At 38.7% G+C, this 10,540-nt stretch overlaps 1 long non-coding RNA gene across 1 annotated transcript; it reads left to right on the top strand.

The window, feature by feature from the left end:
* The first annotated feature begins 6,962 nt into the window (after positions 1 to 6,962).
* LOC144374625 (uncharacterized) lies at positions 6,963 to 10,508 on the top strand. Its single transcript, XR_013433977.1, has 3 exons — positions 6,963 to 7,128; positions 9,207 to 9,262; positions 9,630 to 10,508. It is a non-coding gene; the product is annotated as an uncharacterized LOC144374625 (long non-coding RNA).
* The last annotated feature ends 32 nt before the right edge of the window (positions 10,509 to 10,540 follow it).

Below are 10,540 nucleotides of genomic sequence, written 5' to 3'. Positions count from 1 at the left end.
TTGTTAGCATTAACTTGGGAAGATTCAGTTTGATCCCAGGTCCTATATACTCAAAATGAGGTTTTTATATGAAATTATCTTTAAGATTTTTTTCCATTTAAAGGGAAAAATAATCAATCTAAACTTAAAAAGACACTCAATTCCTGAAAAAAAAAGGAACATGTTTGTATATTTAACAGACAGCTGACTGGCAACAAGTCCCTACAATTTAAAACTTCTATTCAGATGCAGGGCTTAAGTACCACTCTCTTAAATGTCATCACCATCGCAAAAATAAAAAGGAATATGTTGACTGGCTACAAATCAATGTTTGCTGACTGAAGACAAAAAATTATGATTGATCTTCTCTTACATATTAGAAGTCATACATAATAAACCACCATGCAATGTCTTGCCCTAGTCTTCTTCATACCTATCAAGAAACTTCCAGTGTCTTTATAAAAGCTGCACTTTTCCTAACCAGGAATTTTGCAACTTAGGTATTGGATCTTTCAGTATCTTCCATTTCATCAGTTAGAAAAAAGTAGAACAGATAACACACTGTGAAACAGATCTTGACCCTCAGATTTAATACTACTGATTCTGAGTGATGTCAGTTTATTTTCAAATTATTTCCAAAGAAATAACAAGTTTGATGGTATAAGAAATTTCATTAAAATGCACAATATTTTCAGTCACAAGCAGCATTACAGTTGATTGCCTTTTTTTCATATAAATGCTTGACAGGAAAAGGACTGAAAGCTGAGCAAATATTTCCCCCCAAATCTGGCAGTAATCCTATATCACTAGCAAGCCCTCATAGCTATTCATAAAAATCAATACTTAAAATCTGCTGAGAGGAAATTTTATGGGTTCCTATCACACACAAAAATAATAACTATGTGACATGATGTTGTAACAAACATGTCACAATAAATACTTACAAAAACATCATGTTGTGTATCTTCAGTGTACACAATTTTTGTTAATTATACCCCATCAAAGCTGAAAACAAGAAATATCAGAAAATGACCATATAGATAATAAAAAAACTTTAAAGTCAAGGGTCAACAAAGTAAATTTGATTACCAGTCAGCTCCATTTAATAAAATTCTAAATTTACACAAAACATTACAATGCAGCAATGGCTGTAATGTGTCCAGTTCTTCCTTCATTCAACCACATTCATTGAGCACAGCTTACACAAGAGGTACTACTGGGTCTTGGAGATAACAAAGGAGTGTGACACCAGTCCTGCCTAATGTCACCTAAATGGGTTAGGTTAGTTGCTATAAGAAATGCACAAATAATGTGCTTTGGAACATAAAGAGAAGTAGAATATGGAGTGACAGAGATTGGCAAAGTCTTGTAAAAGAAGAGGCCATGGAGATGGGCCTTAGAAGAATGTTGGGCCTTCTAATATGTAAGAGAAGATCAATCATAATTTTAGAAGAATTTTAGAAGAATTAGAAGAATTTTAATGTTAGAAATGGGAGGTGGGGAAAAATCCAGTCTAAAGCAACAGTGTAAGATAGATCTGAGAAACAGATCTATTAGACTGAAGGAGTATGTAGAGAAGGGGATACAAAGTAGGAAAGTTTAATTGGAGCTAATCTTTTGAACAACTTGACAAGTAAGCTGAGAAATCTGATATTAACTTTGTAACCAATGGAGAGCCACTTAAGATTTTTTAAAGCAGTGTGACCTGACCAGAACTGCTTTTCTGGAAAGATTAACTTGGAATCCATTCATCAGATGAAGCCACATAGAAATATTATAGATGCCACTGTTTTCTTTGATAGACTCTACCTTAAAGCAAAACTAAGAATCACACTTTTGTGTAATATTCTACCTCCATTTCCATGTATACTTCGTTTGACTCATTTCTAGATGCTGACTTCTGTATTTGACATTTAACACACAGGTTACAATATCCAAAGAAGTTTTCAAAAATGAGCCAGTGCTACCTTGGGGAAGACCAGAGTCATGTTCAATAACCTTCATGCTAAAAACAGCCTAGCCATCACTTTAAGAGCAAGAAGTCTATATTTAGATTCAAGTGCTTTGGTCAAATGATAAGCTTACAGAAGCAAGACTTCTGAAGGAGACAAAATAATTACCATATTGGGTACTGGCCTCTCTGGGGTTATAATTTCCACTTTATAATAATGCAATTGATGATCAAAGATGTTAGAGGTTAACTTGCTTAAAACCTCAAGGCTGGCATAATGCTTGGCAAAATTTGAACCCAGAAGGGGAAAACAGAAGAAAGAAAATAATGAAACATATAATGTTCTCTTAGCTGAATAAAAAATAATGTATGTTTGAGATTAAATGAGCCTACCAAGTACAAAGCAGGAATAGTTTTTATAAGACGATTTTGAACATATTGTAATAAACTATCATAATACCAACAAGAGAAAAACTGCAGACCTTCCAAAGAGAATATTAAAAACTAATAAACAAAACAAACAGAAATCAGATTACAAATTTTTAACCTGCAAAACTGGACACTGGATGACAATAAACTCATATCTTCAAAGTTCAGTGAATAAAATTATTTTGAGCCTAGAATTCTATATCAAGCCAAATAATTAAACGAAAGTGAAGGGCAAGTGACATTCTTTTGAAAAAAAAAGACCCATTCACTAATGAACACCCTACTTCAGACCCTGTGCCAGGCACTAACTATCTCAGGTAGATTACTCTGTCCAAGATAGTTTCTCTGCATAAGAGAGGTGTCCTTGAACTAATATACATTTTTTAAATCCTGTGATTGAAAAGCTGCATTCCCCAAACATGTTTAACTGCAGTGTCTCTATAGTAATTGTCTTTAATAAAGGGAATTATTTTTAACATAGATATTGACATAATGTTATATTGCTTATGTCTGTAAAATCTCATACTGCAGACTAACAACATTATTGCCAATAAAGGAAAAGAGGGAAGGAGGAGTTCAGTTAATCAATGAGTTTAAACCCAATAAGAAGTTCAAGATAAAGGTCTTCACTCATTTTTATTTTTCCCAGAGTCTATTAACCTTACCAATTAGAAACTGACATTTAAGATGACCTTCCTAAGCAATGCTCATCTAGATATAGGGACAAATTGGAAAGAAAAATTGCTGAGACATACAACTTTACTTACAGAAGTAAAAATATTACATGGGGGATAGTAGGAGCCCGTGCAGTCCACATACTAGTGGAGCACAGAAGGACATTTCCAAAGGTGGTGTTTATAATAGCAATTTCTGAAGTAAAACGCCAATTCAGAAGAGAATCCCTGCACTCCTTTAGGCCTTCCAACCCACTCATTCCTGTCCTTCCACATCAGAACCATGAAGATCATCAAAATACTTAAGCCAAATGGAAAAGTCAGCCTCTGATCTATTGTTAACAGGTAAATCTGTGTTCCCACTTTCGTTAAACTTTTTATAGGTCACAGGATTTAAACCTGTGGCCACCTCTTTAAAACATTATTTTCCCACATGGGAAAATATTTGATTACTTCAGTGGTTCATTTAACTGTTTCATAAAGAAAAGAAAACTAACAGCAATGCCCAGCCAAGGGTGGACAAGAAATGCATAAATGTTGCCAATGTACCTCATCTTAACAGCAGCATCCTTATGTTCTCTCATTAGACTCTCCTGAGCAGATTGACTAGAACTACTGAATTAAACAAGGGCCAAAAATTTTCTTACTCAAATCAACAAACCATATGGTCTGCTATGCTGTTTCTGCCAGTGGTCAAAGCAGAAACTTTGAAAACACAAATTTGGACATCATTATAGAGTTGTATGTAGGTGGAGAGAAAACGTATTCTTAACTGTAGTTGTGGGAGATTATGTATTTTTTTTACCTCAAGTTCAACTATTGATGAGGAGTGACTATGTGATAATGATAGTGATTCAATAAATATACTAGAACAGATGAGTGCAGCAGATGCATGAAATCCTTCAGAAGTGACTGTCACAGAACTTATTTGGGTAGATTTCATCATGTGCTGCTTCATTCCAATTTGTTTAAAATAAACCTATATTTTTTAAAATTTCAGGCATCTTTATCCATTTGATAGTTTATTAACAAAAGAAAGACCATTACCTTCTGGCATAAGTTGGGAGAAACTGCAAGCTATTTTTAGTTAAATGGTTCTAAAAGTCAATGCAAAAAATTTTGAATACTCAACTGGCTGCATGGAAGGTTTATTTTAAGAAAAGATGGCTTTTGTTTAAACTTACAAGAAAACTTTATTAGAATTCCTAATTCAGAAAAACCATTCCAGAAATTTCTTTTGGATAACATTCATTTACAGTAGTAGTTATTACTATAAATCTGGCATATTAGTTGCAAGTCAAAATTGATGAGGTAGAATTATAGTTTTTGTATGTTGACTGTACACACCACAGTACATGGAGGTCTCCTGTGGTCAATGTGTACATTTACAGACATTTTATAAGTGTTAAAAATATAAGATCAGTAATGAACTGCTGTTTATAGAAGTTTTTAGTTATTATATTTTTTGATTATAGGAAAACATTTTACTCTGATGTATTTAGTTAAAATCACAACTATAATATGTTATGCTTTGGAAAAATACTATCCATGTGGTTCTACAGAAAAAGTTTTAGACATCTTAAATTATTATTCTAAAAATGTTCCTGTCCTAATCAGTTTGGACTGCTATTATCTACATCTGGGTAGTTTAGAAACAATGAAAAGTCATTTCTCACCATTCTGTAGACTGAGAGACCAAACTCAGGAGGACAGCATGGTCAGGTTCTGACAAGGGCCTAATATGGGTTCCACACAGCTAATCATTGTGTCCTCAGAAGGCAGAAAGCTTGCTAACTAGCTCTCTGAGTCCCTTTTATGAGGGCACACATCAGTCATAAGGATTCCTTGCTTATGACCTAATTACTTCCCAAAGGCTTTATCTCCTGATACCACCACATTGGGACTTAGAATTTCAACATTAATTTAGGAGACACCAAACATTAAGCTCATAATATTGCCCCCACACAAGCAACTTTTATACTCTTACTTGAGAAAACCAAGGTATACAGGTTGGTCATTCAAGAAACTCAGGTCTCATTATCTTTGTCATTTATTCCCCCAATTAAATGCTCATTCCATAGAATTGGCTTTAAACTGTTTTTTTACTTTTTCTCAAAAGCAGAAAATTTCAAGGAATTAAGATCAGTCACCAGTGGGAATGCTTAAAGTATTATTATTAATCTCTAAAAACAAAAATAGTTATTCTAAAACTCTGAGCAGTAACATAATCATTAGAATCATTTCCCAGTGACTACCTTGAATGAGACCATGTTCATTTGGATGTTTCAATTCTGATATGAAACAAGTAAATTAATAAAATGACCTTAAGCCTCACTCAGATGAAGAAAACCCAAAAGTTTGGAGATAAAAATCATTATTTAGATTTTAAACTAGCACAAACTGACACTCAATTATGCTCTATATACAGCACATATCAAGTGCCCTGACATCAAATGAATCCTATAACACAAAACCTGTGTCCTCTACAGAATTATTTCCACTAACCTATGGCTGAAACTAATTCAATGTGCTTTGTAAAAAGTGACTTCACATTTTTTAAAGTTTCACAAACAAGACTTAATCATGTTCTTCACTGAATAAGCAGAAAATATTAACTCTATTATTTTGATTCAAGTGCTCTGAACATACAACTTCACTGGTCCCAATATTTGAACTCATATTTGCAAAGCAAGACTTGCTTTATTTTGAAAACAGTTAAATCACATGTGTATATAATATGCCAATATTTGCTGTAATCCATTATCAATTGTGTTGTTTATAATACAGTAAAATTATTCAATATGATGAATTTCTATGAACCTCAAGAAACTGCTTTCAGTTCTAATATTAAGCTTGTAGGAGATAATAATGCACAGAAATTTTTGTCTGTGTATTTATCTAAGAGTTTTTCCAAGCCCAGTTAAAAATGCTTAGCCCACACAAACTTCTATGTAGAATATAAAGTCTTTGTAAGAGTAGGGATGGAGAAAAGAACACATGGGAAGATGACATAGCATTTATTTCCATTGTCATATTCTCATCAAGATACCTTCCATCCCAGCCTGTTAAGTAAAGGGTTTTGACTGAACATTGAAATTACTCACTCAGTGATAAAAGTCTAAAAGCTTCAAAAAAAAAAAAATTCACCATTTCACTCACATTCCCATAATGAATAATCATTTAAACTATAAGGAAAATTTGCTTGTTGTCAGTCATCTAGAATTCCCCTCCTCTCCCTAATTTTTTATTACTCTGAAAAAGGCATGTTAAAGAGAACTTTTAGTTTTTAAATTGTTAGGATTTATGTAAATACCTATAACTCTTTTAAACCTGAAAATTTTCTTGACCAAAGAAGAAATACATTAAAAGTAGAGAAGTCTGATTAAGGTTCATTACTGCATTAATTTAGAAAGTATGTGAAAGACAGGGGAAAATGTTGGTATTAAATAATTAAAACACTGAATATGGCTTTTCTTTTCTGGAGAGGTGCACAGTCTTGTGCCATCCTCTTCTCACTGCTGATTCCTTGGCTGGGTTTTGGGAAGGGCCTGTGCATCTTTCCAGCCGGCAGGAGGCTGCGAAGGGACTTTGGATAGCAGGACTCAGGTCCTCCAGTGCCCGAGCCAGGTGAGTCTCCCAGGACCCTGCCCACTGCTGGTTTCCAGGTGGAAAAGGAACGGGGTCAGGGGCGGCCACTCTCCAAATCCTCTACCCTCCCCGTGCGCTGCCACTCCCTGTGCAGCGTGCCGGTCAGGAGCTGGAAGGCAGGGCCAAGTGAGAGGATGGGGTGGAAGGGGCGGAAGGGGCGGAAGGGGCGGGGTGAGCAGGAGTCCAGGGCGGGGCCGGGGGAGGGGCGGTGTCTCTGGGCGGGCAGGAGCCGGGCTGCAGCACCCACCCACCAGCAGATACGTGGAGGGAGACCATAGGATCTGCCAGGCTCTGGCCGGTGGCAGGGGGCCCTGTGAAAGGGGAGCAAGGAAGCCTCTGGAGCCAGACCCAGGGAGGTGGGGAGGCTAGCGCGGGCTCGAGGTTTACCCAGGCTGAGCCACTTCTCCTGGCTGGAGAGCCCCACTTTCCATGAGTGCCTGGTATAAGGTAAACACTGTGTGACTGTGGGTTTGGCTGCAGCTGAGGCTTGATGAAGTCAGTTGCGTCTTGTTATGGAGGCTGGTCTTCTGCGTACCCATGGACATTTAAATTTCTTTTTCTTTTAATTAGCTATACATGACCATAGAGTGCATTTATGCACTTTGATATATCCCGTGGACATTTTGTCAACTCAACTCCACGAGACTGGCATTTAATTGGGGGTAGATCACATTCAGCCAAAAAAGGTCCTGGATTGCTGTTTATAATTCCCTGTGGAAATCGTCTATGAGGTTTAGTGGTTTTTAGTGTGGCTCCATGTCTTCCGTGGACACATTCTTTTCTGGCTCTTGCACACCCATAGTATTGTGAAATTAACCTCCATTTGCAATTTATTTATTATTTAGATGACTGAAAGCCTTGCTAAGAGAATTATATTGTAATTAACAGAGAGACCCGACCAATCACAGCAGGGAGGTTTGTCCTGGCCAAATGAGACAAACACCATTTGCAGCCTGCAAACTTGTAACAAGTTGAGCTCTTCCGGCACTTTGCATCTCTTTTGTGTCTGGAAGTGCTGACTAGTTCTATGCCCCTTCTACTCTTGTGTTCTTTTTTAAAAAAGACTTGTTGAATAAACTTTTTTTTTAACTTGTGCAAGATGTATCATTTACCAGTGAAATTAGTATCTAATCTAAAAATTTATTAATTTAGATATAAGTGTATCTTTGATGTTTGAAATGAATTTGCATGCTTAAGAAATCTATTAATATTAGAAATAAAGCAAGAAGGGAAAAGTAGATCTGAAATAGGTAAGCTACAGAAATTTATGTTGAAACCAGTCTTTAGTTTTAAAGACTCTATTACTGACTTTGCTAAGTTTTATAACAAATGTCATGCTGGTCGCATTCACATTGCATGATTTATTATTTTACTTATGTTTGTGCTTGGGATTGGACCCAGGGCTGTATGCATGCTAGGTAAAGTAACAATGAGCTATACTTCAGCTCCTAATATTAATTTTTAAAAGATTCTGTTCATTTCGGCTAACATTATTTTATACATCAGTGGTAGTTTCCAGTATCTTGTCCACAGTCCTTAGCCAGATGATAATATCACTGGGATCTGAGCCATTGTTGCTGTTGTAAACAAATTAAAAAACAAAAATGAGAATTCATTCTAATTCAAAGCCTACAGGGCTGTAGGGTGGAGCCAAAGTCTTAATTAACAACCTTGTGACTCCCTGTAGGGAGGGGGTCAATTCCTGGGACAGGAAACCCTGGAGGCAGGGCAGGTTCTTGGTAAGATGGAGGGTTCTCTGGAGGGCTGCAGAGTACCTCCAACATGCCTTGGTCTGCTGCCTGGGTTCAGTAGGGCCTCGGTACCTCATCTGCCCCCATTCCCAGCTGCCTCCACCACTTCCCGTGGCCCTTGTGTATGCCCACGTGCTTTTGTTCTGCCTGGACGCCAGACACTCCAGAGGAAGGTGCTCTCACTTCTTGGGGCTCACCAGGGCAGAAGGGGAACAGCCTCTCTGGGGTGAGAGAGCAGACCACATTCTGGCATCTCTTTCAAGGGTTTCATTTCCACCTGGTTCCCTGCCTTCTGCCAGAGCCCAGTACCACATGGGCTCAGCCTCTTCCCCACAGACCAGTGGGCCCCATTCATGCCATCTGGATGAGTGAGTATCTGGGCTCCACTTTGTGCTTTGAGAGTTGACTCTTTAGTCCTTTGAAGGCCTTCAAAGTCCTTCTGAAGGATCAGGGGTGGAAAAAATGTCTTGTGAGCTCTAAGACTGGCTAGTGCCAGGGAGGCTGGATAAATGCTAGCTGGGAATATTTAAGCTCCAGCCTCACACAGATGCCTCTTACTGACACATTATGTTAAAGGGTTTACCAGTAGAATTGCTTGCACTTCCCATCTCTAGAAGATTGGCAAGACCAAGCAGACATTTGTACTAGAGCAAAGGAGTCTTCTCTGAACCACCTATCTGGCAGCTCTAAGGCCAAGGAGAGGATAGTTTGCCCCAAGAAGAGTCCTTACAGTGTCAGGTGACAATTGTGGTTCTTTGTGTTTCTTCTTTGCAGAAACAAATCCTTCCTCAGCCTTTCACGGTTTTGGACATCTGTAAGCACTGGGAACAGTAAGTCTGGTTGGGCTGAAGGGTTTTACTAGGGATACCTCAGAGCAATCTTCATGGAATAAACTAGATTACTAGTCTGGTGTGAAGCAGCTCACTGGAGACTCTTGTTTCCTCCAGGAAGCCATGTCACATCACATGTGTGGGTGTCTGCAGTGGGGGGACATTAAGGGGTTCAATCATTGAAGAATAAAAATGTCTCACAAGCTTGTTAAAGACCAACTGAGAACCGTAAAAGCACTTTACAAAAGCAGTGAGAATGCTGAATACAGAATTCCATCTACACTGCGTTCTCATCACTGATTTGACTCTCATCTTCCAGGAATGTCATGCCATCCAGTTGGTATAGGCACTTCTTCTTGTCCTACAGAACCACAGAGCTCAGCCAGAAGCTGAAGTCAGAGAAGGCTCCAGCCCTGAAAGCCAAGACAAGCTAAGAGTTTTACATCACCATTGGTTCAGAGAGCTTGGAGGAGGAGGAGGAGGAGGAGGAGGAGACGACTGTCAAAGCCAGTAAGAGCCCTGCATGTGGGTTGTTGCTAGGGGACTTAGGCCACCCAGTTTGGCCCCCATCCTTGGTGCCAGTGGGGATCCAGCTGGTTCTAAGAAGTGCCTGCGTGAACCAGCACCTGTCAGAGACAGTTCACTGCTGCTGTTCCTTAATGTTACTGATCACTCACGGTTATGTTCAAGACCAAATAAGAACTATAAAATACTTTAATAAAGGTTTGAAAATGCAGAATACAAAATTATATTCTGCACCATTGGGAAGGCCAGTGGGATAGTGGATTTTTGGGGTGGGAAACCCTCCTAGGTTCTCCCCTAGTGGGAGTCCTGGGAAGATCAAACCTTTTAATGGGAGAGATTTAAAAGCCATAACAGATCTGATGAGCCTTTTAGCTGTGGCAAATAACTAGGGATGCAGGGGTAAACCCCCCAATCCAGGTGGGTCCATGTAGCATATCAGCTGCCCTTCAGAAGTACCCAGAAACTGCATTTTTTTACAAATCTTGATGGGGTGGAAAGAAGACCACATTTCAGAAGTGCTGTGGAAACACTATAGAAGGCTTCTCTCAGACCTGCCTTCTGTGTGGACCTGGGGGATTTCTCAGGAGTACTGATCTCCACCCTCATTATGTGCACACTGGTTTGGAGGGCTGTGCGAGGCACTGATTCCTGAGCATCAGCACAGTGATTCTGTACATGCCACTGTTTTCCCTTCTCCTGACCGCAAGTCTCCCTGAGCTTTCACAGCAGCAGCCATGACTCTCCAGAGCAATG

The sequence above is a fragment of the Ictidomys tridecemlineatus genome, unplaced genomic scaffold, assembly GCF_052094955.1.
Source record: "Ictidomys tridecemlineatus isolate mIctTri1 unplaced genomic scaffold, mIctTri1.hap1 Scaffold_78, whole genome shotgun sequence".
Classification (NCBI taxonomy): Eukaryota; Metazoa; Chordata; class Mammalia; order Rodentia; family Sciuridae; genus Ictidomys; species Ictidomys tridecemlineatus.
Note: the sequence above shows the minus strand (reverse complement) of the source record. Positions and strands in the feature narration are given on the sequence as shown.